This window comes from Ylistrum balloti, unplaced genomic scaffold (genome assembly GCF_031769215.1).
Source record: "Ylistrum balloti isolate Yb309-2 unplaced genomic scaffold, AGI_CSIRO_Ybal_v1 Utg371148, whole genome shotgun sequence".
Lineage (NCBI taxonomy): Eukaryota > Metazoa > Mollusca > Bivalvia > Pectinida > Pectinidae > Ylistrum > Ylistrum balloti.
In genome coordinates this window covers 353231-379652 of record NW_026782629.1, presented here as the reverse complement: position 1 = coordinate 379652, position 26422 = coordinate 353231, and the positions used below count along the sequence as shown (strand labels likewise).

At 35.3% G+C, this 26422-nt stretch overlaps 1 protein-coding gene across 1 annotated transcript in view; it reads left to right on the top strand.

The window, feature by feature from the left end:
* The first annotated feature begins 21775 nt into the window (after positions 1-21775).
* Positions 21776-26422, top strand: part of LOC132561107 (macrophage mannose receptor 1-like) — a 50465-nt gene continuing 45818 nt past the window's right edge. The window contains exon 1 of the mRNA XM_060225837.1: positions 21776-21802. The gene's annotated coding sequence lies outside the window, so the exon portion shown is untranslated. The remainder of the gene's footprint in view (positions 21803-26422) is intronic.

Below are 26422 nucleotides of genomic sequence, written 5' to 3'. Positions count from 1 at the left end.
ATTATTACAGTCTTAATGGCCCGTCTACATATAAAAGGCTATTAGGGCCATCAACCAGTGAAACACACAGCGACCCAAAGAGTGAAAAAAACATCGACCAAGTAAAAGGTAAAAGACAAATGCTAAAAATCTTAAATGGTTATTTTATCACAAAAGATTAAAACGGTAAGTTATAGTATATAATTTAGACCAACATCTTTCAGATAATCTAGAATTTTACAAATCTCATCAGTTTCAAAAAGGGTCTTAAGACTTGTAACGTTACGATAAAAAATTCTCGAGTAGACATAAAGTCAATGCAGTCCGATAAAAATGTTTAACGGCGATTATCCTATGCACCGATAATTATCTTCGCTTTACAACAGATATGAATTCGTAAGGTATGCATGACCCATCCAAAGACGGGTAAGGACAACTTCGTCTCGGTGGTTGTCTCAGTCGCATGGTAACCATTCACAGATGATAGGTTTTACGGAACGCAATTTATTACTGGTATATTTATTCTATTACTACTGAAATATTCAATTATCTGTAGGAACTCATCAGATAACTTCCTTATCAATATTTAACAGGGGACATCTAGACGGTATGATAATTGCGACAATAGGTATACATGTACTTTAACGTGACGTATCAAAGACGTGTCCTTACAGGAAACTGAGAAGGTCATTTCATAATGTCATTCATCCGCAGGCATATTTATACACTCCCGAATGTTTCCTTCACCATCCCATTTTACTGGGTCACCAAAGTATCTGTTTTCCAATAAAATCCATACAAGGGGCTGCAACTTTTCAAAATTACATTCGTCTAGGACAACACGAGTTCATGGTGAAAACTGGGAGATTTCTTAACAAATAAAAATTGATTACGAAAGAATCATAACATAATTAGTCCGGTAAATAATAGTCCTAGTTGTACAATAAAAACAAGAAAATATATCACTCCTGATCTTATTTCGATATGCCTGATGATATATTCACTTACACGCACCATTTATACATTTTGATACATTGTATACCCTGGTTATTTATGTATTGGTTGTTCTTGTTGTTTATCGCTGAACGTTCCATAAGAGCTAAAGTCATTTAATGAAGGAATTCTGGTTACGCGAAGTGAGAGCAAGTGTTGAATGAGCGTTTATCGGAGGCTACGACACCCGGTTTTTTCCTGATGTCTCTCTTAACTCTGCCCTACGTTTGGTCTTTAGTCGAGAGGTCGCTTCTGAGAGAAACGCTTTCGGAACGTGACCCCTTGTTATAACATATCAGTGTCTTTGAACATGAGTGAGCCGCTGAAAGCAAAATCGGATCTAATACGTCCTGAGAGTGTGTCATATCGACCCATCGTATTGTGGTAATTATTTTTTTATTATGATGGTTTGGAGGAATTTCGCTGATGTTTTCTTAAACAAAGCAATCACATTAAAATATTTATAACCTGTCAATTTGTTTTATTGATACGCTTGTGTTATCGTTTGTAGTAATTGCTACTTTTATATGGAATATAGTATCATGAATTTCCGTTAGAACAACTCTTGCAAATACACATTTATTATTCAAATGTTTACATTATGTCTAGAGTGGTACTCTGGATCAGATGATGTGACTATTGGATAACTAAACATTGACAAAATCATATTAAAATGAAAAAAAAACCATGTTATCAAGGGACAGTTCAATTTACAATTTTGTATCTTTAGGGAAACATCAATGATGTTCGTTATCAATATTTAATTCAACAGGAGATATAGAATTCAACAGGAGATATTATGATGCTCAGATGAGTTCGGCGATCCTTGTATATCTACATACATTTGACATGTCTAAGACGTTTCTTTATGGAAAGGTAACGAGCCTTAGGGTAATTTATTATGTCGTTGAACTTCTAGATAAATGTCCAAGGCTGTTTGATAAACTGGCATCAGAATCTTTTCTTCTCTTTTCCATTCACGCTTTGATTGGTTACAAAAGCATATGTTTTCAAATAAAGTCTGTACCCAGTGCAGACATTTTTGTTGGATTTTATAAGAAAATAGTACGTTCTACACTAATGTCCTCCTTATTATACAAATGAAAGCAGTAACTAGTTCCAGTGCCCACTACTGTTTAATAGAGTGAAATTTCTCACTTGTATAAATTGTTCTAGAAACATGTCCTAAAAGGAATGGATATTTAGCAAATCTTAAACATAAACGAGTAAATTCAGTTATAGATTTTCGTTGCAGGAATAACTTTGAATCGATGGTCACTAAAGAAACCTGAAACCTTAAAAAGATTAAAAAATAGATGCTTTCAAAAAATGATTCCTTATCTATCTAAAAATATATTGTGCCGCGGGACGGAACAATATATGTCAACTAAATGCCAAAGAAATGTCAACTAAAAAGAGTTTTCTTAAATACTTCACATGGTGATGCGGTGGCTGCTACATATGGGATTTCTCACACGGGTTTTGGGAAAGTCAGCCTGTACGCGCAAAGACGCTACTCACGATATGGTAACGGCGTCATTTTATGTAGTGTAGCCATGCTTCAAGTTGATAACGTCATCAAATTCGATGCATCATTCAATGGACATTAATGACGGTAAAGTTTTAGAACAAAGTACAATTTCTTACTGTTTTATATATATCATCAAACAGGAATATGTTCCGTGCGCAGGAACAGAGTGCCGACCAGCCAAATTCGTACACTCGGGTTAATATATTCCTGGTCATCGAAGAGATCAATGTAAGTGTAGTTAATTAGAAATGTTTTTGCATAGCATAAAATTAAGATGTAAGTGACGGGGATTTGGGAGTGTACTTTCTTGACATTAGCAAGTCCAAAAACGACTTTTATCGATTTCAGAACTATCATGCAATATCAAATAATATCAATGCATGTTTACGTCTGATGAAAATGATAAATTATGGTAAGTGTAAGGGGATGAGATAGCATCTAATTACGCTATCAAAATATCACAATACACAATAATGATACACTACCACATGAGAAACTACTGACCATTACACACCATCAATGACTACTAATTACTACCTTTTTTTCCTGCAGAACATAATTTGCAAAATACATTCCGTAATTAGGTTCATCTTGACAAATATACGGCATTTGTGATTTCTTCCAAAAAGATACACCTACAATTTCATTCGAGTGATTCCGCCATTTTTTCATTTCCCTTAACGCATCATTAATTCACTTTATGCTGAATTTCAGTGAAGTTCTGACTGATCTATGTATGGCTATATGTCTTAGCACAGCTGTGACAGTGACAGTTAGTCACTAGTTATAGCCCACATATTTCGCATATTCAGACCAACTTTTCCTAGCGTGGCAGCTGCATAATATTTGTGAACCACATCACTACGCGACAAAATATAGTTCGTAATGAAAGAAGTGTTGTTAATAGTTTTTCTAATCTATACTGAAATTATGTGATTCTAAAACTGTGTTTGTGATTTATTATTGTACTTTTATCATGAGTTCATTTTTTCAACGAAACATTTGATAAGCTAGCATTTGAAATAGAATATTGTTTGTAATCCAAATCTGAACAGCTAATATAAAGAATTGTCCGTAAAATCAAAAAAAAAGAAAGAAAGAAAAAAAAAAAAACTAATCACATTAATGTGATAATCTATGTCACAGATTAACGGAAATCCTTGTCTGGCTCACCATTTCTATTGCATGGTTCAACTGGACAGTATTCGTACCCAGTGTCAGTATAACACCAAGGTCGCGGGCTATCGTCGGTCATTTGACACCAATTGGCTAGGTCACTGCGTCCTGGGAAGGGATTAGTTTCGTGTACATGAGGGCTGTCCCATCGCATGCATGGAGACCCCGTCTCTGTACAAGATACCCGGCCGTCATATGACTTACTGATGATACTGTAGCAATCTTTCACTGAAGAACAACAGACAATTTGATATCCAAGTAGAATCATACATGGATACAATTATTTCTTGTCAAACAAACTTTTGACTTTTTGTTCGATACAATAGGTCAAAAATAAAACCAAATTACCACACTAAGGTTTTTTAAGGTTATATTGTTTATATCTAATTAGTACATACACTTATGTAATTTAATTGTAATTGTTAAATGTATGATATACCTACAAAAATTGAACAACTGTATGTTAATGAGTGTAACACATAGCGAACTGGTCATACACAATTCTTAATTATGAAAATTAATGGAAAACCAGGATTTTTCGAACTAAAGAAGACAAAATCAGCTACTTAAATAATGAGAAGATAAATCTAGCCTATTGATATAAAAAACTAATAATGAAAGTTATATGAAATGTATTATGTATGGTAAATGACAGTAATATGCTCAAATAACATATGGCATCTAGGTCCAATAAACTGAAGTGGAAAACAAATACCCAAAAATGAATCAGCAAACAGATAGAATTATTATTTAGCATTAGGCATGATTTATGCAATTACTAATTTTCGTGGAAATTTGTTTTTATTGAAGTTGTGAATACCTGATATTATACAGAGAAAATTCCACAGAATTGTTGATTGATATGAAATATTTTAATGTTACAAATCTGAGAATTACCTGAGCATGAAACGATAGCTTTTGACCACGTTAGGTTACTGTAGCAGTAAGTCACAGGACAACTTGTTACGGGGTCGTCTGGTGTAAAGGATGCACATCGGTACAAGCCCAGGGAGGTTGAGGATAGGTGTGGCCATATGAGTTTGGTCTTAACTTGTGTTGCTGAGGACACACTCTTCAGGTTTGACGGGACACCACAATCTATTTCTTCCACTGGACAGAAATCCCATCTCTCTGCTGGATCAGTAGTATAACACCAGGGGCGGGTCCCGGTATATAGTTGACACCAGTTCTCAAGGTCACTCCGTCCAACAAATATCTTGGTTTCATGGGGATAGGAGCTGTCCCATCTTTGACACAATACACCCTTTACGGTACATGTTACTCTCCCATGATATTCGGGGATGTTCCTATCAAACACATCTTTCACTGCAACGTTAATGGTAATTATGTACAATGTAAACATGCTATTTAGTTGCTTGCAGCTTGTGAAATGGAGACAATACTGGATAGTTTATTCGTGTAAAACCCTACGATGCTCTCCCGTTTAAACAACTATGAAGATTGTTTATGAAATGCTATGAATAAAGAAGAGCAAAAGTTTCAATGCAACACGTGCGTGAGCCAATTGGTCCAATTCACAGAGAAATTTGATTTTAAACAAGCACAAAATGTACAATGCCTATAACTAAAAGAAAGGGTTGGTATTGGTGCGTTATCTGGTCCATATCATTGAGTAGAACAATTGTTGTTATTAAGCTTTAACACAGTTTCCTTCTCAAAAATGGCGAAAATGTGAAAATGCTCGCCCCTCTAACGATCTATTTTTTCCGTTATGCAGTAATGTAGATAGTTTGTTAAAGCATAATGATAAATTTTATTGTGTGTATATAATCAAAATTATAATATCAATTGTGAAATTGTATTTCGGTATATGTGATTTTTTCAGGTGTTATATTGCTATGGAGACCTCCCTGAAAATAGAGCGAGTTTCGCCGCATGCTATTTAAATCAGGATGGGTTAAGATTTCAGTTTGTAAACCTCCCCTTGTAAGTATTAAACCACTCATCACGGTTCCGATGGTCGCCTGTTAGCCCTAGTAACAAAATACCACTAGAGTTCATTTGGTTTCATATTGCTTTAACGTCTTATCAACATTCATGGCCCTGATAAGTACCAAAGGTAATATACCTATAAACCCATCCAAATTTTTATAAATAAATCGCGATAACAAACAAAACATTTTTTCTTATAAAACTCACAATGGACTAGAAAGCAATAGAGACGGAAGAAAGCCTGCAAATAAATGATGTCTAGTTCAACTAATAGTCCTCAAGAAATAATAGTAGAGATCTGGATATGTGCAAAGCCAAGAATGTCTCTCAAACATCCAATTCTTCTGATTAGTTTCCTTAATGATCGTTTACCATCAGGGATTAAGTTAAACACACATATTGATTTAAAGAGCGTTAATGAATTTTATCGTCCAAAGGTCGGTATATGCGGTAAGACCACTGACACTCGACATTTTCTCTCCCAAATGATTTTTAAAGACAATGTTTTGTATTACCTGAACAAGAAGTAGGCGCGGCTGAGGGGACGTTTTCAGCGTTGCACGTTACCACCGGACAATGGTTGACTGGTGATTGATCAGTCATACTAACACATCTGTACCTAGCCAAAGCTGTAATCACGGAGTACGGATATTCTAGGGTGTATCCCGCAGGAACCCGCACCTTGCACTCTGTAAAATGACATATTATCAGATGATTTCAAACACATATAATTTGATATTCTTTGTAAAACCTATGAAATGATCACTACACAGTATTAGCATTTTGCAAGTCAGTCTGAATACCAACGATAGACGCCATGACCGCCATTATGTAGATGTCATTCGACTGTTAACAACTAAAATGGTAACGGAAAGAGTCATATTACAACTAGAAATCGTCAATAAGCGCAACAAAAGTTTTACAATAATGAAAAGATACAGCATATGCAAATTATATATGTGTAATTTGAACTAAGAGAAACCTTAAAATTAAAGTTCTGTACATTAATGAGAGCAATGTGTTACATCAAATATCTGTTCATATTTATAGAGTTATGTAACATTGCAGTGTCTGGCAAGTGCAATGGAATATATATAACATAAAATGCATACCGATTGGTCATTTGAATGATGTGTTTTGTTATTTTTCTTTTAGCATACATATGAAAACGACAACTCATTTCCGGTAGAAATATATGAAAATGTATACAATGTGTCAGTTCTCTTAATACGATATTATGTACAATTGCAGATATGATAATTTCAATGGCAGTATCAACTAGTCTAAATACCCGTTTTTATCTTGTAATTGTAGACTTGATTCATCCTAATAAATAATAAATATTCATAAGAATTAACTTAAGAGTCCTTGCCTTGACTACAACAGCTTACATTCCAAACTTTACCCGTCTTTAGGGGAAATGCGAGCTTATGACCGGGTGTTTCGCACTTTCAACAGGCAAGGTCATACGAAGGGTGTGTTCCCATTTCGCCTTAGTTACATATTTTCGTATAAAACAGGTGGCAATGTGCTAAGGCAAAATGGGAATGGGGCTAAGGCAAAGTGGGAATTAAAGAAAAGTGTGGAAAGATAAACAAACCAATTACCTGCAGCGGTTGTTGTTTTTACAATAACTCATTCTACAATTAATCATGATTGACCAAAGTCCTCATAGATTTAAGATATATATAATATATAAAACATATATGAAGAAATAAAAATAACTACATTTTGTGATGGAACTTGTACATTTTAACACTAAAACAATTAAATGTATTTAAGTAAATATCGAATTTATTTCTTATTTCTTTTATAATTCAAAGAAGGAACAAATCTTATTTTAAAAACCTAGTTTTTCTATGAAATGTATGTTTATAAGCAACTTGTATTTTTAGTTATAGTTTTAGATAGTTTTTCTTGGGGAGATATATATACAAAAATATTCATAGTAGATTTTTACAGACTGAACAGCTTGGAATAACTCCTCATCTCAGCTTACATGTTATAAATAAAAGACCTTTGACAGTATGCTAAAGTATCAGTTTCACAATCAATATGGCAGGTATTATGCTACATGTAGACAAGATACTGATATGCACTACTGACGAGAACCTAGTACATATATGCTCTGCCGAGATCGTCTACTGCGATGGAACCTTTTATACAGCCCCACAGATTTTTGACAGTATCTTCAACATCCATGCTTTTGTTGGTACTGTTATGTTTCCGCTTGAGTATTTATTACTGCCGAAGAGAGAAAAAGACGCAAGAATATGGACTTCAGATTGTCTACAAGAACCTTCCCGAAGTCCAGAAACTTGTCCGCCGTGCAGTACCTTTGACACTTCTTCCATTACACCAAGTTGAAGATTACTAGCTACATGCCTTAGAAGATGCCCCACAGAGAGATGACTATCTGAAACTTATAGATTAAGTCACAGAGACATGGATTGAAGGGCGATATCCAAAACCAACATGGAACCACTTTCTGACCCAGAACCAATAACCACTTAGAAGGATAGCACAATAAACTAAAGAAGAGAGTAAAGACCGCACATCCTAATATCTACAAGATCATCGAGTAGTTCCAGCGACTGCAAGCAGCTACCGAGGTGAAGATAACCCAATATGCAGCTTGCGGACAGAGACGAAAGAAAGCAAAGAAATACAGAGAAGTAGAAGATCGTCTAGCAAACCTAAAGGCTGATCTAATGAATGGGACCAAAGACTTCATACAATATGGAGACGCAGCATCCTACATTCTGAAACTCGGTGACTAGTTTTACAGTATTGTGACATTAATAGTGCTTAATTTGAATCATGTTAGGACTATTTATTATATCATATTGAAGCAGATAACCTTTGGAAGTGCTTGATTTAAATGATTGATATGATAAGTTTGATAATGCTTAACTATAAGCTTTTGTCGCATGAAATGTATACTTGTCTGTATCAATATATATTATACATCTATAATGTTTATTATGTTTTTATTGATGACATTGCAAGAAGAATACTAGTATGTAGCTAAATAAACATTATTAAATTAATAAATTGGCTTCCTTAATTTGTATATACAAGGTTCCATTTCGCCTTAGCTGACTTCTTCCAACCTGGTTTTGGCACTAAGGCGAAATGGGAATAATTTTTTACCATGAAATTGACAGCTAAGGCGAAATGGGAGTAAGCCATACGAAGACTAATGTAAAGAAGGAACGCCGGTAAGTACAATACAGAACGGCAGGAACGAAAGACATAAGTCAAGATTAGAATTGTAGCAATGCGGTTTTCAAATATATATTTTTGGTCTTCATTTTCCCCTTGATAAAATGCACAGAAAATCCCCGCGATTCTGATGGGGCCCACATTTAATCGTCTCCCACGTCAATGCCGTAGAGGGCAACGAGATCCGCGTGTCATGAATTTCACGAGTTTGGTATAACATCCTTGACCCTTTGGTCCAGGCTATCTGGGTTTTGGAAACAAAATGGAATTCTGATGTAGGCTTGTATATGAAGATGTCGAGTATTCTAATCACTTATTGCACTAGTATTCTTTCCATGGTCTTAAAAAATTAACAATAAGAATACCAACTTGTCAACATAATCATATACCAAACGGAAATTCAATGAAACTAGGACATATGTTTATAAAAGAAAGATCTACATGGAAAATCCTGTAAAAGTATAAGGAAATAAGACTAGAGTTTAACTATTTACAAATATATTCCTCCCACCAATTACAGATGTCATGATTAGATAATTTTTAGAAATGTAAAACATTTTTTAAGCTTTATTAAAATTGTAAAATCACTCAAAACTGCCCTGCATCTATGTGCCTCCTTTGGAGGGATGTAGTTTGATATAAAGAAAAAAGTACAGTTTTGACATCTACTAAACCAGCCAGTGAAACTGTGCTTCGCAGGGTCAGACCCCCAAAGGAAGTCTGAAAAGGGGCCCGAAAGGGGCGAAATGATTTTATTGCCTCGACAAACAGAAGTATCTCTATAATCTTTATCGCAATTCTGAGCTATCCTCCACTATATAAGAAAAGTATATATATATTTTTTATTGTTAGCTAAACCAGTAGATCCAATTTTTATCATATTTCGTCTCCAATATCCTTAGGGCAGGTCAGTTCATAAATAGTAAACTTAAGGATATGAACCCCCCCCCTCGAAAGATCCACTTAATGATCCGTAAAGACGTAAAATTGTCATAACTTTAAAAATCTCACGAAGAAGAAATATCAGTAATGAAAGATGCCATCTCCTTAAGGGGCTTTAACAAAATTGTGAATATAAAAGTTATCCAGCACCTAGTTTGGGAAGGGGTGAAGTCCACTCTAGTTTATATAAGGGCAAAACAACCAAAATTTTAAAATCTTTCAACATCGAAAATGTCCCTTACTTTTAATTATACTACAAACTACACACATGACAGGAACTTGACATTTTCCTTAAATTCTATTGAAACCATCAACATTGAAACCGTTTCTTGTCTACTTTTATTGGTAGCTCTCAGAGGGATGATCACATCTTTTTGTAACTACTTCTGGTAAATTTCAAGCAAATTTTGCATAAATATCACCACAAATCACAGATTTCTAAATCGTTAATTATAACTTGGTGACCACCTTGCCGGATCAGCTGGTTTCTTATCTTGGAACAACAGCTATTTAACAGAAAGTATCCATGAAAATTCTCTATCAAAACCGAAAGTTACAAATTTTGACTTTTCGGTTGCTATGCAGTTTAAAGCTCTAATAAACCAAATGAAAACCATTTTCATGTGATTTTTTCGCTATATCCTGGTATCATTTATTTACTTAGTAATGAAAGACGCAAATCTACTTGTTAAAAAGGCTGAAGAGAAATTGATAGTGAATATTAAAAAATATCATATTAAAATGAACATATTCCAAGTTACACATATTCTGTGGCCTTTACCGGAAAAAGTGATGAAGCAACATTTATTTATTTTTTTTTGTAAATTTGATCTACTTTTTAAAATCACACCTTTAAAATAAAATCATCAGAAAATAAGATTAATGCTGGTTTTTTTCAGTTCTTAGGAGTAAATCCATAAATTAATGAATGCAAATGTATTGAGAATATATTCAACATACACTCCCTAGAAATAAGAATGGTTTGATCCTTTCATTATTGATCCTATTGTCACTACTGCAGTTACAATTGCGTCTTTATGGTTAAGTGAGATACCGTCAAGGCCCACAGACATCTAGTTTTATCGATAGATTGATTTCATTATCATATCTATATATTATAAAATGAATTTACTTTAGGCTTAAGAATGTCATCAAACAATGCTCGCCTCTACTCATTAAATTTATCAGGTATGTACATTTCCACTATGAAACCATTGGCCGTGTGCGTAGAAAGAAAATTGTTTTTGAACAGGTTTTACACTTATTATTATTATTATTACAGTCCCAACGGCCCCTCAACACAAAAGGTCATTAGGGCCAATATCGGGTGAAACACACAGCGATCAAAAAAAATGAAAAACATCAAACGAACTAAAAGGTACAAGAGTAAAGCAAAATATCTTACATAGTTATATTATTACAAAATCTTAAGGTGATAAGTCATAGTCTATAAGATAGACATCTTTCAGATAACTTAGAATTATATAACTCTGAACAGTGTCAAAAATGATCTTTAGACTTGTAACGTTACGATAAAAAATTCTCGAAGCAACAGTTACAATACGTTGAAGCTTGGTGTAATTTTGATGCTTAGAAAAGTTCGAGACTTACCATTGAATTTGTAAATCCTGACATCATTTGTTCCGCAGGTTAGCGATTCACTGATGCTTTCATTAAGTACTTGACATTCACCAGTTTTACTGTTGAAAGCGAATGCATTTTGATTGTCAGTAAGACATAACCCAGCACAAACCACCTTTGAACTTGAGGTGTATGACGTAACAGTTACTGCCGAAATACATGGCACGGCCTTAAAAGTACGTCCATCGTTTCTGGCGGATGATATATATATAAAACAACAAAAATAGATCAATATCTCCTTTTCCCACGATTTGATGTTCATGTTTCAAACGTACCTTTTCTGTTGTGATATTTTCCAAAAATTGGCGGAATATCTTACTTCAGGTGGCTTACGTCTCGATCTAATACAAAAACTTTATATACGATTCGACCGGGAATGAAATTAACTGGCAGCATAAAAAGTCGAATGGGTTAGTTTCATTGGTGAAGCATGACACCACTGACAAGTGTCATGGCAGAATGCACAGCATGAAAGGAAACTAGCAATGATACATTTACAGAAACGGTGATGGAAAAAACCACATTGTACAGACACTATAAATTAAGCATGAAAACATTGAGATATTGACTATAATATTATTATGGATCCGTCAAACAGTTTGTTCAATATGTACAGCCCGAATTGTATAGCTTACGTTAAATGTAATTTTAGACAACTGTCGATTTCACCATCATAGACAGGCAGTGTTGCTGCCTATGAATAGGCTGCATTGAGGTCATATTACATTGCTTTATCAACCGCCTTATCCCTCATTTTGCTGTAACGTTCAATATATTTGCATCTTATGGAGAAAGGATAGAGATAGAATATTACTTTGCATATAGTTTTACCGCACTGTAAAAAGCACTGAATGCAATGTTTGTCTAAATATTTGCCAAGTGCGAATATGTGTAGAAAAAGTTATATTCTTAAATATAAATTAAACAACATTTCAATGTCCACGTGATCTGTTTTATCAAGTTCCTTTATGAATTCAGCATCGCAAAAAAACTTGTCAGCCAACAGAGGGGTACAGGTAGTTCAAGTGTGTGAATAGTATGCTTGTAGATTTCACCAAACTCGACGACGATGTTGTCATCCAGAAACTGGACCACTTTAATGATTTTGTCCTTCGTATATGTTTATTTGACCATTGTGAGGTTGTGACTTTGGCTAAACCAAATGTCCCTTAACAAAAAGATTTGGTCCCCTCTGCAGTCTCTTTACTGTCAACGTTTTTGTTTTCATTTCTGTCAACGGTCGTCACAAAGCTGACTTCATGAATTATGTGAGACTGAGACTTAGCACTGAGATTTGATACAAATCCTCATTGTATGCTAGAAAATATGGGTCGTTAGAAACTACATACTCTTCATGTGTAGGCGTAGCATCATTGTTTCGCAATTTTGCTTAATGTTTCCATTACTAAAATGACCACGCACCAATACACCGCCCATGTTTTTCCGCGCGTGTATTGAGTCCAGCCGTAAGCCCTTCCTAACAATCGCCAAACAAGGCAAATTTCTCTCACACACAACTAACCAGTACACCTAATTCATCAATGAGCGGACGGCCAATGAGACAGTTAATACACTCAGTGGTCTAGCATGGTAATGGTGTATATTATTACAGTGTTATATGAAGCATTCGATAAGTGTAGAAGCGACTAAACGTTGAACTTTGCATAATCGCGAGGTTTTCTTCTACTAAGGGGTCAATGAAAAGACCACATAGTTCAGGAAAATCCTTTAAATTTCAAATAATGTTTTTTGAATTATCGACAGATTCAAGAGTGCATTCAACATAACAGGAATTGCCCTAAAGTTTGTTTATTGAATGGGATCTTGGTTAATCTTGTGTTGGATCAGGATTCACATCTCATGTAAGGAATGCTTCCAGATCACAAAACAGATCTTCTAAAAGGTTCCTAACCATGATTGGTGATGCGCATTTCTTTCATGAGAAGGTATAGTCCAATTTGTAATTAATGAGGCAGCCATTTGTTACAAATGCATTAAACGCTGTGGGAGGAAGCCAAAACCATTTGGTTGTGTTTTAAACCCTCCATCGAGAGGGTGCAATGCTGTTCCTTGCTTAAAACTATACAGCTAAGGCCCGTCAATTTATCGACTATTTGTTCCATGGGTACAGTAAACAGGTAACTTTGAATATTTATATATATCTATTACGTTTTACAGTCTAAACGGCCCGTCAACACATAAAAGGTCATTAGGGCCATCAACCGGGGAACGATACACCGATCCTAAAGGAAATAAACGAACTGAAAGGTACAAGACAAATGTTTAAAATCTCATATAATCATATAAAAAAAAAATTATCGAATAGACAGAAAGTAAATGCAGTCTAATGAAAAATGTTTAACTGTAAATGGCTTATCACATGCTATGCACCGAAGAAATTATCTTCGCCTGTCAGAATATATGAATGTGTAAGGTAGGTATGGCCCATCAGAAGACGAGCAAGGACAACTTCGTCTCGATGGTTGTCTCTATAGCATGGAGACCATTCACCGATGATAGGTTTTATGGAATGCAATATGTTATTTGTAAATTGATTCTATTCCTCCTGTCACGCAGCTGTTAAAAATTGTGAATAATCAGATAGTATCTTGCTACTTAAGGAGAAAGTAGCCGATAAGTTTCTGGCGTAATTAAAGTATAAAACTATAGATCATTACTTCCGAGACTTTCAAACTCTTTGTTAACAAAATAGAAGGCCTAGAGCAGACGTCTTTGAAAACTGGGAATGCCTATTGTATATTTCGGCAGATAAGCCTTTTAAAATATCCCCGTGCGATCAGATTATCTAATGTGACCAAGATCATTCAGAACAGTTGTTGTATTGTCGCCGGGGTCATAAATATAGAATAATATTATTATGTAAATACTTATTCCATTACAAATTAACCATTAGATAAGTCTTTACATATTAGTGTATTTAAAATGTAGCTGTATCTAAGAAGTAATCACTTTGTATGTATCTAATGTTGTTCGGTGACACAGCGGTCGGAGAGAATGCGTGTGCTCGGAAATGGTTTTGATAAATGATTCGGTAATCGCCTATTTGGAAATAAAATATATGACAGGATAACAAAGAAGTAAATAAGATGAAACAAAATCAGAAGATAGATATAAATGGTCACAGATACGAACTCTCAGTCTTAACTGAGTTTCTTGCTTAAAACTAAATAGCTACTGTACAGTAAATCTATCGACTGTTTGCTTCACAATGTATCAGCACCTAACCTGTAAATAATCCGGCAGTTGCTCGTTACTTAGGGAAAAAGTAGTCGATAATTTCTAAGCCAAGATTCGAGTCGTTGATATGCTTTGCAATATTGGCAGTTTCAAACGCTTTAGTGCGTGATATAGTGTTTCAATCTCGGCGACGAACAGAGAGGGCATGTGCATTGGAATTAAGGAGATATTATTACGGCAGGTAAACCCTGTATATGTCCCCGTGGGGGCAGATCATCTTATTTGTAAATAGCTAGTTGTTGTATAGTTGCTACTGTCATTAACAAAAAAGGAACATTATTATATGAAAATACTTTTTCAATAACCTATATATTATTCTTTCGCCGCGCTTTGTACGATACATTTCTTGATGACCGAAGAGTTGTGTTCCCATCCATTCTGTTTGCGATCGGACATCAAATATGACGCCAGAGCCTCTGATTGTTTAACACATAACAGGCTCTTATTCAAAAACCGTTAGTTAGATAGAAATTATATCAGAGTTTTTTTCTCAATAAAATCCAGGATGACCGCCAGAGGAAGGTAAACGTGTAGGTAGACGTGTGGTCTAATATAAGGAACCAAACGGTTCATTCAGTTTATTTACCAATCAATATAACCGCCAAAATTGCTTTAAATTTGAAACTTTGATATTGTTAATGGTTTATGTCAAGGCTCTTCCAGTCTTTGCCTATCCATTGTCGTCTACTGTTTTATCTGAGTAAGACACAGTTTGCTGTCCATCTGGTCTACAGTATGTACACTGAAGGTCATATATCTTGCTCTTATGAAGATAGGCTTAACTCATCCGGAACACTTGGTCTTATTCTCCTTACACTTTTTCTGGAGTCTCCGTGTAAATCTTTCTTTTATTCGTATATTGCCCTAGTTTTATATATTTTGAGTTCGAATTATGATTTTGTTGATATTTTCTTGATGTTTTCTGTTAAGTAAAACTATTTTCAATTAGCAAGACTTTGCGATAGCAAAATTTGCTTAAGCGGGGGACTTTTGTAACTGTCTCCTTTACAATTAGAACCTGTTAATACTAGATAACCACGCATTACATAGTACATACTTTTATTTGTGTAGCTATTGGTTGTACTAAGACGAGGTCAGTTACCCAAATGCATTGCCCAAAACCCCTCAATTACAGAGTTATTGCCCTTTATGTAAATTTCGTGTCGGAGCGTAACTTTAAAACTAGGATTATGAAACTTGGTGTATATATTTGTACCTTGACACAATATACTTGGCAAAGATGTCAGGGCCAGCAACCTCTAAATCACAAGCATATTTAAAAGTGAGTATCCAGAGCATAAATTATGATAATTAAACCAGGTGTATGTATTTGTCGTACAAAGACGATGAGATTTGTGTCAAAGTCAGAGCCTGCTTCCCCTCAATTATAGTGTTTTGTCCTTCGTTAAAATTCTGTGACCGAACATAACTTTTTTTTCTTTTAAGCTAGGACGATAAAACTTGATGTATACATTGGTCATTTTAAGATATCGGACAGTGTGCCAAATTACATATTTATAGCCCTTTGTTATAACTTCTGTGTCCAAAGTAAAGATTTGCTTTCATTTCAGCTTGGAAATGAAACTCAGTTGATGCATTTATCATCCTAAGACGATGCGCACTGGTCAAAATTAAAAATACCGACCCATTGCCGTTTGTTGAACATGTGTGTCAGAAGTATAACTTTGCTTTCATTTAAACTAGGATGATAAATTTTGGTGTATATATTAGTATTATTTAGAGGATGTGCAAATTTCAAAACTCAAAGTCTCCAACTCCTTAATTGCAGATTATTTGGGCTATGTTAAAATTTCGTGCCCGGGACTCATTTATAATTTCGTGCCCGAGACTCATTAAAAATTTCGCGCTCGGGGCATAACTTTGCTTACATTTTAACTAGGAAAGGGAAATTTGGTGTGCCATTGTTACCAATACAATGTGTAGTGTACCAAAGGCGAAGGTCTTCAATTCCATAAAAATAGTTATAGCCAAATTTCATTTCCAGACAATAATTTGTCTAGCAGTGATTTATTGCCCACTTGGACCTTTGTATCCAAGGCATAGATCTGCTTTCAGTTAAGCTAGGATATACAAAGATATGCGGTGAACCAAATTCAGGACTCGCATCCAACAGTTCTAAGCTCACATTCTACGTAAGGTGTATAACTTTTCTTTCATTTAACTTAGGATAATGAATATTGGTTTATACATTTGTCGTACTTATAAAATGTGTTTTTTTTGAAGTTGATGGCATGTCATCCCTTCGACACAGAGTTATCAATCTATAATTATTGTTCTTTGTTACACTTTGTGTCAATGTATTTTCGGCGAGTGTTCATCATTTCACTGATTATAAATGGTGGACAAAGGCTATGGCAGAAGGATTTGATAACTTTACACGGAGACACCTGAAAATACGGGGAGAATAAGAGCATGACAGACTTATCTAGTTCTGTCTAAACAATTTAGTGATAAGTATCATAGTCAGCACCCAGGATGATACTACATTTACCCTTTATTTAACTAAACATGGAGTTGAGGCCATGCAGAAATTTCAGTCTGTCATTCAGTATATTAGGTACATAAATATCTATCACTTTCGAAAATAGTGCCATCATCGTTTTATATTTAATATGCAAAAATATATCGCCGTGACATTCAGCACTTACAACAAATTACTTGTATAATTACTTATTAATATTGACATACTCTGATATCTGCTGTCATGATTGTGACGTTATGGAGTTGAAGCAGTAGAAAAATTTCAGTCTATTATGCAGTATATTAGGAGTAGAAATGTGAATCACTTACAAAAAAAGTGCCAGTGGTGTTTAATTTAATATGTAGAAATAGATCACCGTGACATTCATTACTTACAACATCTTTCTTGTATAATTACTTATTGCCGTACCTTAATAGCTACTGTCATGATAACAAGCATAACTTCCACTTTTATCCGACCTTCACACCTCATATATATGTGTGTGTGTGTGCGTGTGTGTGCGTGTGTATGCGTGTGTGTGTGTGTGTGTGTGTGTGTGTGTGTGTGTGAGTGTGTGCGTGTGTGTGTGTGCGTGTGTGTGTGTGCGTGTGTGTGTGTGTGTGTGTGTGTGCGCGTGTGTGCGCGCGTGCGTGCGTGTGCGTGTGTGCGTGCGTGCGTGCGTGTGTGTGTGTGCGTGCGTGCGTGCGTGCGCGCGCGCGTGTGTGTGTGTGTGTATGTGTGTGTGTGTGTGTTTTATGTGTGTGTGTTCTTTTCCTTGTGCGTGGACATCCGGGACATCAAGATAAGACTTATTGATGCTGTGGAAAACATTACTTAGGAACACTTTGTCGATGTTCGTTTCGAATTCCCTCACGTGCACACGTGATATCAAATCACAAAGACAATTGGCTCCGACGTTAACATAATGCCTGCACAACTCATTCCGGCAATTAAGTGCGCAGTGGATAATGCATTTAAAACAAAAGTGCTTAATAGAATGGCAGAAAGGGCTTTTTCTTCTGCTTCTTGTGAACAATTAGACGATTGAGGTTTCCAATTTTACTGTATACCGAATGGACGGAAGTGCAGGCGGAAGTCTGACCTTAACAAATCTCGTGCCATTCGTGTTTTTAGCACCGAGATAATACCGCCTTCGTTACCCCTACACTGGAAAGGGTACGTTTATGTTCCCTATCGTGAATATGATTGGGGATATTGAAAAAACACAATTCATGGACTACTGGCAATATCCACATTGCCCGCCAATATTAGGAAGGAAGCCTTTCCATTATAATTGCAAAGCCATTCCCCCCATTTAGAGACACAAACACACTGTCATGAGGTGTAATAACCTAGTTGTCACAACGTCGATGTAATAAGAACAGGCCTTCTTGTATGACCCGTTGAGGTTCCGTTTGCGTTTGTGTCCGAGACAGCCATTACAACCTGTGCCCTTATAACTTACCGTATCGAAAAAGTAAGTTTTTCATAGTTCCAGTTTTTCTTGCGTGAAAAAATTACCGACTGACGGATATTTGTCCTCTTACTTCAGACCTGTACATGACAAGTGATCACGAACATTAATTGGTTAGGTGTAATCACGGGCATACAAAAATACATAAGTAAACTTTACATTAGAAAAGGAATTTAGTAGTACAAACAGTTTAATCATACCAAAACATTGGACTACACTAATTCCTGCAAGAAGCAGAAAATCTAGAAACAAATGAAACAAATGCTACCTGGGAGATCCTTAATTACGCCTCATCTAACCCTTTTTGTATTTTTGATATTTTTAATAACCAGAAAATATAAACTAAGTGAAGTGACAAATCTGTTCATTAACAAGACGAAGGGTCGAGTGAATTTCGCCTAGAAAGACACAACAACGATAATAAATTATATAAATATTTACCAGGGGCGGTAACCATATGATTTATAGCTCTTGTATGTATTCAAAATGATAGCACACATGTACATGTAGAAGTACCAGCAGTAAAGGGAAGTAACTCAATAAAAATCCTCTATAAGACCTCCATATATACATGCCTTCCAATTATTACTTAATCGACACTTGTTCCATATCGACCACCACAAATTATTATCATGTTATAATGTATAATGACGGTGCTCTTTGGTGTTAATTTAGAAAAAAAGATAAGTATATAATTAATTTATAACTGATTTTAATGAAATAAGTATGACATTCTGATAATAAAGTTTCATCGCTAATGTGTAATAGTGAGTTATGGTCATTTGTAAGTATGTGAGGTTTGATCAAATTCGTGTAAGAGATGAAGCTGCTGAAGCGCTGATAACGATTTTCTGAGAATGTTAATGGTGACCTTATTTCAAAAATCCGGAAGCTGAGACTGAAACTGAGAGCGACTTCCTTTAAATAGCTAATGAGTCTGACTTTGACCCCACAACCCTGAAATTAGATCTTGTCCAAGATATTTTGGTCGTTTGTAAGTGGTTTGATCAAAATCCAAAAGGGAATGAAGCTACAAGGGAGCTGACAAAGACTCTTTATAAATAGTACACGACATCGACCTTGACCAAACAACCCTGAAACTCGATTTTGTCCAAGATATTGAAACAAAATGGTATTGTATGGTATTTTATACATGGTAATCTCTAGATATTCTGGACCATGTCATTATTATAGTTGGTAGTACTTAGAACTGTGTTTTACTTGGAATCGCTTCATATGTATGGTTAACCACAGTATAAGTATTTCATAGTCCGTAGTTTCGTATTTTCTATTGATAGTACTTCCTGTCACAGTACAACTGCTTGCAGCTATATATCATTATTAGTAATGTATGTACATTATTTGATATATGATAAAACTTATTTAGCAGATATCACAGTGTCAATTTACAAATACAGAATATATTAAAAGTAATTGTAATCAGAAAAAAAAAAAAACAAATTTGATATATTAAATGGTAAAGCAAGAATTTTACTTCATATTTAGAATAACCAACCATATTTCCAAGTGGAAACTGACAGTTGGAATAATGTAGAGATAGCAACACAAAATTTTCATTGTGATACAAACGACATAGATAGTTACTGAGCTATTGCCCTGTAGGGAAATTAAAAATGTTGGCATTCAGAAATATACATTATTTAATACAACACTGAATTTGTACCTGTATTCTGGTCGTTAAGTTACCTATGAAATTAGGTGTTAGAATGGTGCAGTTTTGTCACAGGTTTCCGGGTAGGGGACAGTGGTGGTAACCATACTATCACAGGTTAATTTCAAAATGATCAAACTTTACCACCACATTATTATAGACATATGTAAGTGGTTTAATCAAAATCCAATGAGAAATAATGCAACTCGATCATTAACAAAGACTCTATATAAATAGTAATTGACCTTGACCCAACCACCATGAAATTCGATCTTGTCTAAGATATTAATTCATATCACAATCGTTTCTTACTGGCGAAATCAAAGTCCAGTAAAGAACGAGGTCGCTAGAGCGCTGACAAAAATGTTCTTTGAATAGCAATGGACCGGAATAGCTCACCTATCCTGCAGCATAAAACTTAAAAAAAAACAAAGACTTTGGGAATAAAGCGCATTCCTCCTGACTTTAATTTTCATGCTAAACTGGATGTGTCGAATAGCTCATCAAACAGGCCACACCACAACACAACACAAACTCACAACACAGAATTTTGAAAGATGAAGGAAGATTATGTGGAGGTTTTACGGTCATCGGAAGGATTTCGATGAGAAATATTATATTTTATGCAATATGAAGTCGGACGTCTTTGATGCTTACTTGTATATGGCTGGTGTTTCCATTGTTGTTTATTTTGTTTCATTTTTGAACGTGACATTACTTACAAAGCTTTATTTAGACAAACCATTTGTCTTCGACGAAGCAGAAGACGGCCACTCTTCCGGAACACCTGGTCTTATTCTCTATGTACTGTTTCCCGAGTCTCCGTTCATACCTTGCCCTTGTTCCGTCGAATTTTAGTTTAAATTACAATAGTATTGATATGTCGGTATTTCAAAGTTAATTATGGTTATAGTATTTTCTTTAAAAGTCCTCTACAGATTTAGTTCAAATCTTCCTCATATCACCATAACGTCGATGTCTTAACATGGTGACATACTGAGTTATATAGTAGTTCAATTCATGTTTTAAAGACATTTTCTAGTTTTTTATTCAAAATGTTCAAAATTTTTATGTAAACTAAAATCTATAATCAGAATGCACTGATATGATTACAATTGATGAAAAGTTCCGCTTCTTATACAAAATTTGTGAAAAATATAAGCAATAACGTAAAATCCTTGTACAATCACATTTCTTTCTGTTTGATTTATATCGCGGCATCGCTATAAGGATCTATGTATACAAATTGAATGAGGCGATAAGGACCTCTCCAATTGTATTTAGGAGCAGATCCTGACCCTTAAAACACACTAATTGCCTTCCCATCGACAACACGGACCCCGTGACCAAAGTACTTACTTCCGGTTTTGCATTTTCGCATCTCCTTCGGCTGTCACTGACATTGCGATTTGTGAGACGATATGGACGGGGACTATTTTGCTGCTGTTTTGATTTTTCTGTCGCTTTGCGGGCAATGTGAGTATCTGTTATGTAAATTGTTTATCTATACTCATCAATGAATGGGATATTCATATTGCTTTGTACATGTACTTTGGCAAGATTTCATATAGATATAAAAAATAACATCTGTACAATGTTTAGTGGCGTAAATTCACTGGTGACCTAGATTACCAGAAAGAAATGGTAAGGCCATATTTGCACCTATGATCACAATAATGGGACAATGAAATGTATAATTTTCTCGTATTGAATAAATTTTTATATTGAATGTCAGTTGACCTCAAAAAGAAAATAAAAACCTCTCTGACAGTTTCTTGTAAAATGCAAACTGTATAACTCGATGTTATCTCCCCATATCGAAGTTTGTATCTAAAAATGAGTAAAACTGATCGAAATGACTGCGAGAACGTGACAAGTACCCCGATTTCACCAACTACGAGCTACAAGTGAAATGATCGCATCTTAAAACAACGTTTGTAATTATCTGTTACTAAATTTATGCTAATTTTTGATGGGTGTCAAAACGGTTTGTTTCGCTTTTTTTCCATTTTGTTTTTGTTCTCTCTTTACAATTTCTAAATAACTACTCGTGCCCCCCCCCCACCCCACCACCACCCCCCCCCCAAAAAAAAAAAAAAAAACATTTCCAAAAGATACAACGCCTATCGATCTGTCCGGTCATCTTAGGTTCATGTTAAACGTAAGGAGATACATCCCACTGATCATTAAAATAAGTTTGGACTATAGTTTTAAATAACTATAGACTACATGTAAGTATAAGCTTTAGTTTTAAATGATAAGCATGGGCTATATTTATACCTTTATTGAATTAAAAACCTTATTCTGAGTGTTTCCTTACAAAAAAAGGGTATCAATTATATATTACTAGCAGGAAAGCCCAAACTTGATTCATAGACGTATTTAGGAAACAAGAAGACATTACTGTTTTGAGACAGGGTTTGGTATACTGCATCATCAGTACCAGAGTTTGTAATTGAATGCGGGTTCTACATGGAAATGAAAATGTAATGTAACTAGCCCCTGTGGTTAGATATAGGTTAAACCAAAAATAATCATACCGTCCCCTGTGCTAGCTATGCATTAAATGTTACAGCCCCCATTGATCACATAGCTATACATAAGCAAGTCCCCTGTGGCACCTATGTATTTACTTGATGGCAGATATATATCTAATCTCGGGGATACTATGACCACGAATCTACTGTCGAGGAGACAATTATCACGTGACATTCTTCTGTGGGCCATTATAGCTATATATCTATAACTGGCGGGGGTTGGTCATGTTATTCTTCCCTAGACAGTAAAATTTATTTGTGTGCATCACGAATAAATAGTTTGAACAATTATTGAATGGTCGCACATTTACCTCAATCTGTAACGATAATCCACATATTTGTTTGTGAGTGGACTTCCGCTGTGTGATCTATAAGAAGATTGGTGTGTGCTGAGGTTTTATGTCATGAGGGTATATATTGAGTGGACTTGTCGCACATCGCAAGAGCAGATAGATCCCTTAAACGTGAAAGGTGTGGGAGTGGACACTGAGTATTAGCTCTGTCACTTCCTGTGGGATTATGGGAACTAGAGACGTACACGTAGGAACTCGGTACACTGCAGTTGTTTGTTCAGCAACAGATCGCCATTCTCGTCCCCATTAGCTGGCACGCTAGTCGCTATACCATCTTTTAACTGAATGGAACGAGGCGAGATCAGAGAGTAGACGTTATTTGTTATTGTGTATTTCTTGTGTTGTAACTGTAATAAATAAAGTAGTGTATAAAAATAAGTAAGAAACGCATAGGAATATCAATGATCTTTTAAATATTCTTTAAAAATCTCTTTCAATATTTTTGAAAATCCAACATATCACAGCACTCAAACGTGAAACTGTAATTCACCTAGTCGTGATGGATGTGAAAAGTATGGGGTCACCTGCCCTTCCCCGGGTACTCCGGTTTCCTCCCACACCAAGACCCTCGCGGGCTTCACTCCGAGGCAAAAAAGGGTTTATTATAAGTTGGAATAAGTAAAGATTATCTATTTATTTGTAATTAATTCATTCAAAGTATCGGAGTTAGATTTTCCCCCCAAATTATATTTCAAGAAAATTTAAAATTTATCTATTTTTTCGTTCTTGAGATTGAGACAATACGGAATTAGATGTCGCGACCGAAGACAAATTCAGTATACTCTAATCATCGGCAATAAAAATAATAAATGGCGTTTCTTGTTAAGGGATGTGAGCTCCTTGATCTTAATATAGAGTTTCTACAACGTAGGAGAAGAAAGGTTATCAAATGACATTCTGTGTGGACGCGGTCACGTGTACTCTATACCACCACAAGTACAGAGATTGTGATCATGTCATAGATACAGTGGTATAGATGAGAGACCGTTTTGACCAGACAGAGATATTGCCGAACTCGCAAGGGTTATGACTTTGTCAATACTTGGTCAAACAGGTATAGGAAAGACAGAACATGTCTCTAAGTGAAAATGGTAGTCACGAAGATCTACGAATTTTAAGAGTGTAACAGAAAATAATGTATGTAACACTTAACACTACAATACATATACAATGGGGATCGTTGGTTGGAAATTCGTGTCAATGTCTTGAGAAATAATCCTTAATGTTGACGAATTCTGTAGTTTTGAGCAACCAAAATGTGTATATGTGTGCGGACTTTATCTTTACGTAAAATATTTCACTGATTTTATCAACAATACATGGTCGTTTTGATAAAGAGGAAGAACGAATGAAACCTTGGTCAACTAATATCTGGTTTGACACAGTGAAAAAAGTAAAAATTAAAATGTGTAACTCTCTAAGATGCCAATAACACTTCGAACAGTTCTGTCATTTTTTTGATAGGCTGTTCAAAGGGAGGGGTAATAAATGATTCATTGCCTTCGTCTCTCGCCCTGTATAACACGTGATACAAGTCACTCTGTGGAAGTGCTTTTTAGAGCCTGATGTGACTGTGAATATTCACGTGTTTACATAAATATTCAACATTCATTGATCATATATGTTGCTCAATACAAGTAACATTCTGAAATACTCGAAATGAAGAGGTTTCTCAAACCATAAGTAACATTCTGTTGAACCGTAGCGGCGAGGCATTTAAATAGATAACAGTATCATTCGCCAACACATGTCCTGAAAACATACAGTGGACACAGCTATACTTATACGAAACAAGTAGCATGCTTGAGATGTAATATATAAATAAACCTGTTTTAACAAGTGCTTAAAAAGTCATCAACTCATATTTATAAATTTTCTGCAATATCATACAATACAAAAGCATTCTTTCCATATGCTACACTTAAAGGGGCGGCGGTGGTTGAGTGGTTAAGGCGCCTGGTCGTGTTCATCACTAGCCCTCACCGTCAAGGGTTAGAAACCTACACGGTTTTGTTGCCGAATCCCGAGGGCGGTGATTGTACTGCGAGAAATCCGGCTGTCGTCTGAACTGAAGGATAAAAGAGATAAAAGTAGATGAAGTAGCTGTTTTTCTTTCATAGTTTGATGGTGGCACTTATCTAATTCTTAATGGAACTGAAAAACCTGAAAGAAAGTCAATAAAAGAGTTGAAATATCTGGAAAAAATATCAGAACTGAAAAATAATTTTGAATATATATATATATGTATCTAACATTTATTTAATATTATTTACCGTGCAATTATTAAGTATACAAATATGAAAGAGATGATCATTATCGTTTTCTTTATTTAGTTGTACATTTCAAACTGCTAGAAACGCAAGTAAGAAAGTATATGAAATCCATCGACATGTTCTCTTGTATTTGTGAAACGGCCGTAGTCACAATTTTTCCATCAATAATAAGATGTAATACCGGGCCAGCAGTTCATAGCCAGTTCAACTGAGTACAATTATTATTATTCGACACGTGTACGTCTACCAAGTTAAGTGCAGCAACCAATCACAACACACTGTACCATTGACATTAAAACAAAAATAAGAACTATTCTTTTTGAATTATCCCCTTCATAACCCAATTTGTCAAAATGTCAGTTTTATTACTCTTTTCATTTAAACACATAACGTGAATCGACCTGAATAATTCAGTAATGAATAAAAAATCCATTTAATATTTTGAAAAAAAAGCAATTAACTAAGCTGGCATTTTGACTGATCTATAATGATATATTCACGACAGTGGCCGAAAATTGACATGGGTTACCAGTGATGTTACAAGTCCATCAGTCTTGTTATGATTAGCGCCAACAAAATATGACCATCAGAAGACTCAATTATCCGATGTCTCCTATTCCGGCCAACCATGTTCATCATTAATGAGCCGAGATGACTTGTGATTCTTCCTGTATAACGCGGAAATCGGGGTACTTAACATAGTAACGCAATCAGAATCAATGGTCGAACCATTTCCGAATCTGTTGTGCGAACGAGTTACGGCTTTAGAAATTGTTTGTTTTATATCTTAAAAGATCCTAGAAAGTTTATCCCCAACTAATCGTCCATTTTTAGAATTTCATATGCAAACAGAAGTCTACTATTTTATGATTTTCAAAATATCTGGCCACAACGGTCAAGATGAACTATTGTTATCATGTTTCCACCGTCGTT